The sequence below is a fragment of the Polyodon spathula genome, chromosome 8 (genome assembly GCF_017654505.1).
Source record: "Polyodon spathula isolate WHYD16114869_AA chromosome 8, ASM1765450v1, whole genome shotgun sequence".
NCBI lineage: Eukaryota > Metazoa > Chordata > Actinopteri > Acipenseriformes > Polyodontidae > Polyodon > Polyodon spathula.
In genome coordinates, this window is record NC_054541.1 from 1,232,834 (window position 1) to 1,242,876 (window position 10,043).

Consider the following 10,043-nt stretch of genomic DNA (forward strand, 5'->3'; position numbering starts at 1 on the left):
CAATATCCAGAACACTTCACAAAAGTAGCCAGTATGTCAGGGTGGAAAGAAGGAAGCCATTACTAAAAATTAGCCATCTCAAAGCCTGCATGGAGTTTGCAACAAAGCACCTGAGTGATCCTGCAAAAATGAACAAAAGGTGTTGTGGTCAGACGAGACCAAATTGGAACCTTTTGGTCTGAATGCCAAGCGTTACGTTTGGCACAGACCCAACACAGCACCTCTCCCAGTCAACATCATCCCTACAGTCAAGCGTGATCATGCTCTGGGGATGCTTCTCCTCAACAGGGACTGGAAAGCTTGTTAGGATTGAAGGAAAAATGGATGGAGCAAAGTACAGGCGGGGTTGACAGGTCTGAATACTTCAACATATTTCAGTTTTTTTCTCTTTAGTTTTTGCTGACAGTTACTGTAACTTATCTTCCCCTTAGAAGTCTTCAGTTTGAGCATTCAAGTTTTGAATAAAATATTGAGTTTAAAAAATGTGTATGCATCATTCTGTAATTACACAAAACGGGACACCATAGGAAGAGTCTGAATACTTTTGCAAGGGACCGTGCGTGCGTGCGTGCGTGCGTGCGTGCGTGCGTGTGTGTATATATATATATATATATATATATATATATATATATATATATATATATATATATATAATAATACGTAAACGTTGCATAAAAGTTTCCTAACGAAAGCTTAATACAATGTAAGATAACGACAACATGTTGAAAATATGATTCAAAGTGTGATTAATCTAGATTACATGTTAATCTCACGATTAATTGTGATTATTATTTTTTTTTTTTTTATCGTTTGACAGCCCTAATATAAGTATATATATATATGTAAATTTGCATAACGGTCATACTATTGTGGACAACATTTGCAAAAGCTTTGTAATACTGACAAAGTTCATGCAGAATAAACCACCATAACAAAGTAGAATGACACAGTTCTGAGTTTGTTTGTAAAGCAAGTGTAGAATGTTGTCCATGTCACCATGAAACAAAGCTGGATGCTGCATTTATTGCATATATCTTTCCTTTGTATGTCCTGCAGAAGTGCTGGTTATTATCACTGTGAAAGGGGTGTGTATGACTGGGGCAGACACTATGACTTGTGGAGGGCTGTGTAGGCAGGGGGTGTGTGGTCTGAGTTCAGTGCAGACAGAGCTTCAGCCTGGTCACTCGCTCACCACGATGTTTATCAAGTTGAGAACACATTGTGTGCCCTCAGGAAATGTGTTGCTCAATGTTGATCTTATCACTGATGTTTATGCGGTGTTAAAATTAACGTTATTTTGCATTAATGATTAAGAGTTTGCAAAAAACGGTTCCTTGTTTTGTATTTGTTGTTGCTTTGAAAGAAAAAAACCCACAAAGACCTTTCTGTCAAACTGACACTGTTTTCAACTCTTAGTCAACTGCTTTTCTGTAACTCCTCACCCAGTACACGTGAATAATAACCAGGCAGAAACAGAGGCTGGATACAGGAAATGTGTGCCTTCACATGTGGAGAAATTCATCCATTACAATTTTATAAAATATAACTTTTGAGGTATGAAACAGAGATTAACAGAAGTAGATTATTATTATTATTATTATTATTATTATTATTATTGTTATTCAATTATGTATTATTATTATTATTTGTGTTACATCCTTCTTGTAGTTTTTGTTTTATTTTAAACTCAATTGAAATGTCACATTGAGGAAAGGCCTCAGCAGGGGGAGTGAAGTGTGATAGGTCTGCACTCTGGTGTTTACTGTACAAGGATATATTAAAAACAAACAAAAAAATGTTTTTCTTCCCTATAAGAGCTGACAAATCTGAAAAAGATGGGAAATTGTCAGAGTAAGAAATCCACTGTGCTCTTACTTCACCCATGTTCTGACAAGGCTTTCCAGCACACACTGCTTAAACTGCTACAGTAGGGGGGTTCACTTCACACAACATAGGCAGTCACTAGTGAGGCAGGTCAGTGGGTTGCTGAGGATTCAAAAGTTCCCTGAATCAGCCTAATGGATATCATTTAGAACATTTAGAAGATGTCACTGTTCCTATCCAGTGAGGGCTGGATTAAAGCAAAACTGAGACAGATCCGTTAATAGCAAAGGAGCTCTTAAAATAAACTTGATCCCGGTTGTTTTGATAAGATCCTCCCAATAGTCACCTCAAAAAAATGAAAGAAGTAATTTACAACAGGATTATAGTTTGCATTAGCAGCAAAGTTTTGTTTTAATAAGACTGTGATGAGTCAAAGGGAAAATTCAAACTGTGATTCAGCCTCCCGACAGTAGATGGCAACAAACCAACTCGGGACTTCCCTTACCAAGATCTCGTGACCATGGCAAAAGTCAACTTTTGAGGGGCGGCACCTTGGTGAGGGGCGGAAGTACGAGTATGTAAATTCCAGCCACTGGAGTCATGTCAGTTTGGGATGGTTTCCAAAGAGAAGTTGCATTATGTCTCTGTGAAGGATAAGGACACTTGTCATTGGGGATTGGTGTTCCACTGACTACAGAGGATGGAACATTACATACTAAAGGCAACGTACTACTGGTGTTCGGGGTTGGTCCGAAAGTTTTGACAAAGGAGGAGTAACGGGTGGAGGGAGAGACTAGTTTCAAACTGCAGCAGGATTTTTTCAAAAAAACACATAACATTTCTTTTGGAGTTTTTTTGTTTATGTATGGTTCAGAAAAGACGATTAAAGACGAGTCCTCACGGTGGAGTTTGGTATTTCACCCCTGCACCACAGGGATCACACCATTTCCTTTTCTTTTCCTATTTACATTATTGATTTAGTGTATAGTTAATAAAAATACTTGTTAAATTTGCAGTACACACAAAATTAGGAGTCTGGACATTCCATTTAATACACTCTCGCCATTCAAAATGATCTAGACAAGATTCAGAACTGGGCAGACACATGGCAAATGACATGCTGCGATAGAGAAAAATTGTAAAAGCTATTCAGAATAATTGGAATATTAACACATCTGGAGTGAGCCAAGTTATTTCTTCTGTACGTTATGCAAATATTCATAATGGTATCTTTCAAAAAACCCTAGGAGACCTTTTTTGATTCAGAAATGTTTTCATGCTAAAGGCCACACACAAGCCATAAAAATAGGCTGGACAATAAATGCTCGGATACATTGTGGAAGGGGTGTGAATAATTCAATGAAGGAGACAGTAAGGTGTAAAACTGTACAATGCACAGGTAAGACCTTTATCTTGAATAGTGTGTGCAGTTCTGGTCACCTCGCTACTGTTGATATGGGCTGCTCTAGAAACGATGCAAAGAAGAGCGACCACGGATTATTCCACAGCTGGTAAAAGGCATGCATATGCACTCAGGTGCTCAAAGAAATAATAATGAAAACAGAACAAAGAAGAACAATGGAAAATAAAACAGTAATTCAAAACTACAAATATTGACAGTGTCGCACTCGGCAGCGTTATCCCGGTCGCCGCTACCCGCACGACCCGGATCACCGTCCTACTCTGTAGGCTAACTAGCCTGCAGAACAGACAATACGAGACACTCTGCCCAAGGGAATTCCCCGCTCTCTCTGTCTCGCTGTGAAACTCTCTTTGTTTCGCCTGATTCCCGGTCCTGGATCAGAGCTGCCGCACTCTCGGCGATCAAGTGGGCAGAACTGAGGAAACAGCAGAGCATTTTTTTATAGGGCCTCCAATCGTTTGCCAAGACTCGCCTCTCAGCCATTCAGAGAGGGGGAAAGTCCACACTGACACTTTCCCACCTCCCCGTGTCACTGCTTTGACTCACAGGCCTTGTTGGAAGACTGCCGCCCTCTTCCTGCAGTAATGTGAGGCAGAAAGCAGAGTCAGGGTACAGATCTCTATCCCTGCTACAGTGGCATAGTAATGAGTTAATTGAAATAAAACCAAATAATGTTATACATGCATTTTTCTTACCAATCAATCCATTAACTTTTCTTATCAAATTATTAAACTGAAGAGATAAATGCCTTTTTTTAGCAACAAAGACACATTGAATGTTTATGTAGTGTCACATAACTGTCATCTTTGTATTGAAAAGTAGCCTACACATTTCTTTAATGTTTTTCACATTCTAGTGCCTACACATTTTCAATTCAAAATGCATTAAACATGAAGAGTTTGTTTCATTGATCTTCACAACACCATGATACACTTTCAACGTGAAGGAACAATTACAGAAATATTCTAAAAGTAATTAAAAATAATGTTTCAAAAGAACTTTTTAATAAGTCTTCACACCCTTTGTCATAGCCCAAAATTAGCTCAGGTACAACAAACTGCCCTAACAAGGCACATAATAAGTTAAATAGAGCCCACCTGTGTGCAATCACAGTAGTGTCAACTGATTGAAATACTCCTGGATGGAGAATCTTACCTGACAATTTCCTGCAAATTTCAGATTTGTCACCTCTTACGGTCACTTCAAACTTAGTTTTTTTGTTTTTAATAATTACTCTGAATTTGAAGTGGCTGACAGAGCCTTGTTTAAACCCCATTCTCATGAAACGTGTTTTTTATCGAGATTTTAAGTAAGTGCTATTTGTGATTTTCATGTAGAATGGTCCCTGGATCAAGAGAAGGCTTCGACAGACTGTCGACCACAACTACATCTTCATACAGGAAGCCTTCGGGTCGGTCCGGGTGTATTCTTATATTCGGCTTATATTCAAACATTTTAGTATTTTAAAAGATCAACAATGGCTGAGTCAGCCTTCCCGGTGACAGGGGTATACAGGCACGGGCTGGCCCTGTCTTGTGGAGCTATATTCCACTGGTTATAGAGCCACATGCTGAACATGTCGGAGGTCAGGCTAGCTGGAGGACAGTGCCTTCCCGCCCTCCACACCCTCTCTGCCCAACATGTGAAGGGTGTATGCTACTGTAGACGATGTGGACTGTCGTGTTAGTTAGATGAGGGGGGATGCAGATCCCATTTTCCACAGTCAGGTCCATCATTGTAAAGTGGAAACAGTTTGGCACCACCAAGACACTGCCTCGATCAGGCCAGTCCCTCCAAAGTCAGTAGGACGTGGCTTAAGGAAACTGCTGAGGGAAGTAACTGTGAGGCCTAAGATTACTTTAAAAGAACTACAGAGGTCTCTGGCTGAGATTGGGGAAAATGTTACACTGTTGAGGACAATTTCAAGAGTACTCCACAGCCATGGCCTGTGTATGGGAGGGTAACTAAGAAGGAAGCCACTGCTGAAAAAAAAGCCATATAATGTGAAGCCTAGCGTTTGCAAAGAAACACTTAGGGGACACTGCAGCATTGGGAGAAGGTTTTGTGGTCTGATGAGACCAAAGTGGAACTTTTTGGTCTCAATGCTAAGCGATATGTGTTAAGTAAACCAAACATGCAAGTGGCACTGCAATCACCCTAATAGCAGAAGCACCATCCATATTACAGTAAAGGAGCATGGTCCTGGCAGCATTGCATGTTTTGGGGATGCTTTGCAGCTGTGACAGTTCGATGCAATTAACTAGTGTGCAAAGTAAGGCAGATCTCACTTAAAACCTACACCAGTAGGCCAGAGACCTAACACTAAGGGCCCTGGATTCTTTTCAGCATTACAATGATCCAGAACACAAAGCAAAAGCAACAATGGAGTGGCTTAGCAAGAAGAAAGTGAATGTCCTTACCTGGCCTTAGTCAAAGCCCAGACCTGAATCTGATGGAAAATCTGTGGCAAGACTTGAAGACTGCAGTCCACAGACAATCCCCAGCCAACTTGAAAGAGCTTGAGCTATTCTGCCAAGAAGAATGGGCAAAAACTGTGCTAAGTTGGTAGACACTTATCCAAAACGACTCATGGCTGTTACTGCTGCAAAAGGGGCTTGCACCAAGTACTGACTCAAGGGGTGTGAAGACTTATGCAACAAGTGTTCTTTCCCGTTGAAAGTGTAGATGATTTTACGTGCTAGATCAGTGAAACATGATCTCTTTACTTTCATTTCAAGCATTTATTAACGGTGCTTGAACTTAAATTTTGCAAAACAATATGTTGTTTTAACAATAAGATATACCAATGAAAAAAGAAAGGAAATTGTCAATAACAAACCCACTGCTGCTTTAAATAAAACACAAGCTGAAAAGAAATTCCAGCACACACTGCTGAACTGCTACAGTATACTGGTTCACTTCTAGCTCCCATGTGTATTTATTTTTGGGCAGATTTCCCTGGGACTCCCTCCCACTCTTGCAGGGACGTCTTCTATTGGCACTCAATGGTGAAATGTTCAATATAAACGTGAATGGCCATAAGAGACAATTCATGCAAGTAACACTGTCTAATCTAACTTTAATACAGAAGTCATCATATTAAGTCATATTACATAATGACTGTTAATTGCATAGCCCAGGTGCTTATTGTAACAGTTATATGCAATTAACTAGTGTATACAATTATCAGTAACATATACATTTAATTGCTTAACTGATAATTGTATAGAGTTTAGATTTCTTTTTGAAAATGCATGTTCCTTACTGTGATTAAATGAGGTATTTTAAATTCACTTTCTAAGGAAAAATAACTTGTTAAAACATCTTGTGTAAAAACATGTTGTCAGGTGTTTTTCTTTAACTTGTTGTCTTCAGTGGCTGTTGACAAACCTTCCCTATCTGCGGTGTATTGCAGGCGCTTCTTAACCACATTCTGCAACAAATGCTGTGTAACCTCAGAGGGGCTCCACCTGAAAGATCCTGAAAATAAAAAGCAAATGTAATATGAAGAAACACAAATATCACTTTTGACAAGTAAAGCCATAAGTAAGCTTCAACTGTGAGATACTTCTGCCATTTCATTGTTCACCAGTGAACTATAGCATGGCTGAATTAAAACAATAGGGAAGCTAGGTACCAATGTCAGCTCCGTAGTATAATGGGATTCTGTGGAAGGGTCGTGGGAATTCACTGACATGGGAGACAGACAGTTGGACTTGACAACACCACACAGGTGCCCAGTTTTATTTCAAGGGTTTTGGTTTCTTTAGCCCGCAAAGGGCGCTGTTGGTCCGGGGTCTGCTTACCAACTACGATAAACAGAACCACGGGAATACCAAACGATGGTAGACAATTCAGGGTGCATGCACACTTGCAGGTGCTTCAAACAATAATTCAAGAATAGAAGGCAAAAAGAAAAAGGGACTGCCATGACTCACAGGCGGTTGTTGGACAATTGCTGCCCTCTTCCTGCAGCACTGTGAACACGCCAGCAGAGTCAGCACAGATCTCCCCCTGCTACATATCCTCCCCCTCAGAATGACACCACCACTGCAAGGCCAAGTTCTACCGTGTGATTCTGGCATTGCTATCTTTCATTCGGTGAAGCCATGCTAAGGGGGCATGATCTGTAACTAGATTGAAGTGTCGCCCCAGGAGTCGCTAGTTTAAAAGTTACAGAATGTTTTCAAATTATTTAGGACTTTTTTCCCCCACTAAAATTGCGACAATGTTTAAACAGCGTATTTGCCAGGCAGGGACTCGTTGCCTTTTTGTGGAACTGAAGAAATCGATGCAGTAATTAAGGAGCTGTTTTAATATTTCTTCAGGCATGCACAGTGTATTTTTTGCTAACTGCGAAGTTACCAGTGTTGCCAGATGTCCCCCCCAAAAAACCTCTAGATGAATGCAAGAAAACCTTTAGAATTACCCCAATACCTCTAACTGTAAACACAACAATTACGCTGGTGAAATGTTCAATATATACTGAATGTATTAAGAGACAATTCATGCAAACGGCACAGCAATCTAACTTTAATAGCAGAAGCACATCATATTAAGTTAATTGCATAGCCCAGGTTCTTACTGTAACAGTTATATGCAATTAACTATACAATTATCAGTAACATATACATTGAATTGTTCAACTGATAATTGCATACAGTTAAGATTTCTTTTTGAAAGTGCTTGTTCCTTATTCTGGTTGACTGAAAATGCATGTTCCTTATTCTGGTTAAATGAGCTATCTTAAAATCACTTTTTATTGAGTGTATTGCAGGCGCTTCTTAACCACATTCTGCAAAATATGCTGTGCAACCTCTTTGGCAGAGGGGCTCCACCTCAAAGATCCTGAAAATAAAAAGCAAAGATTGATTTGTAACAAACGTAATATGAAGAAACACAAATATCACTTTTGACAAGTAAAGCCATAAGTAAGCTTCTGCTGTGAGGTAGTTCTGCCATTTCATTGTTCACCTGTGAATTATAACATGGCTGAAGTAAAACAATAGGGAAGCTAGGTACCAATGTCAGCTCCGTAGTATAATGGGATTCATTTACATGTTCAAATTGTATCTAATGCTCATTCTATTTAAGTAGAGCACACTTGCAGTAGCTACAACACAAATATTCACAGTGTCATGAATAAATCTGAAACCTGTCTTCCCTTGTACAAGGTGCGATCACCTTTACTGAGTGAAAGGTGTCTGTGGCAGAGATAGATGGCTCTTTGATAGAAACAGTAATTTATTTAAAGTCTTCCCATTGATGATGGGAATGGGACTGTAGAGATGGAAGCTCTGCTAACAAGATTGAAGTTTTTGCAGGTATCAGGCTTTTAAAGACACACCTTTGGTGGCTTTGACAGACTCTGAGAGCAGAAACTGGAGTCAGGCTGATCTTTGGGATACAAATTGTGAACATTTGTGAAACTGCATGTGTGTTAAAATTTTGTAACAACTGTACTATATTTTAAAGAATATAAAGCAAGCAGAAATACCAAACAAAGTGTTAAAGCACACTGTTCATGCAAAAAGTTATAATATGCTCTGTATTAATCTATAGTTATGTGAGAGCATTCTATATTCCTGTTTATTCTGTTATAACAGTAAAACATATTGTTGTATCTTTGTGACTCCAAGTAAAAAGGGTGCTGGGTTGGGGTTACGCTGACCAAAAAACACAGTGAAATGAGCTAAGCTTGTACTTGTCTGAGCTACTGGTGCCAAGGTTTATAACCTTGAGGAGAAAAGCAGAAACAAGACTCATTTCATGAACTCAAATGTTCCCAGTCAAGTTTCTTATTTAGCATGATCTGAAAGTAGTGTTTAAGCTAAACACGGGTATTCTACAACAATTCAAACAGAATATAAGTGTAAATGTTTTATTTTAATAGAAGAACTGTAAGAGTTTAAAACTAAGAGAATATAGTGCAGAAATTAACCTACAGTAAAAACTTCAGTCAAAGAATAATAGTGCCAGTCTGTGCCAGGCATATAGTAGGATCTGCCAAAGAGAAGGTGATTAATCTTGGTAACCTTTCTTGCTTGCAGTACAATTTATAAAGAGTATGTGTGAATCTGACAGCAGTCAAATTGTTTACTGCTTGTTGGCTCTAACATAATGACAGGAGAAACACTTTTAGCTACCAGGGGCACTGGGCCACAGCCAATTTAGTTTTGTGCATTATGCAATTTATAAACTTCAAGTAATATAATGCATTACGATCACATGTTGACCACTATTAGGCTGTTTTTGTAAAGAGCTGTACTTTCACCAACAAATAAAACATTCTTCTTAGTGACTAATAACACTATGTAACACAATTTTTGTTCCTGGGTAGTAAGTGTTATTTCCTAATTGCTTATGCCTCAAAAGTATAGAAAATGGCTATTATTCCCCACAGACTTTGATTTTGTGACCAGGACAGTGATATTTTGAAATTTACCTATTTCCAATGAGAAAACGGTCTTTTCGTTCACATAAAGTCAGAAAAAAACAACATATCAATCCAAATTAACATGTATTTATACTAAAGTAATACAAAAATGACTACAAAAGATTTAGAAGTGAGTAGTTTTTGGGATTTACGATTATACTGTAAATCACTTTCACGAATCAGCCCCCAAATGTAGTCTCCCATCATGTTCTCATTATACTGTCCTTGGTAGCGGCATTCAAAGTCCAGTATATCCTGGTGGAAGCTCTTGCCTTGCTCCTCCGAGTATGCTCCCATGTTCTCCTTGAATTTATCAAGATGAGCATCAAGGATATAGACTTTGAGGGACATCCTACAGCC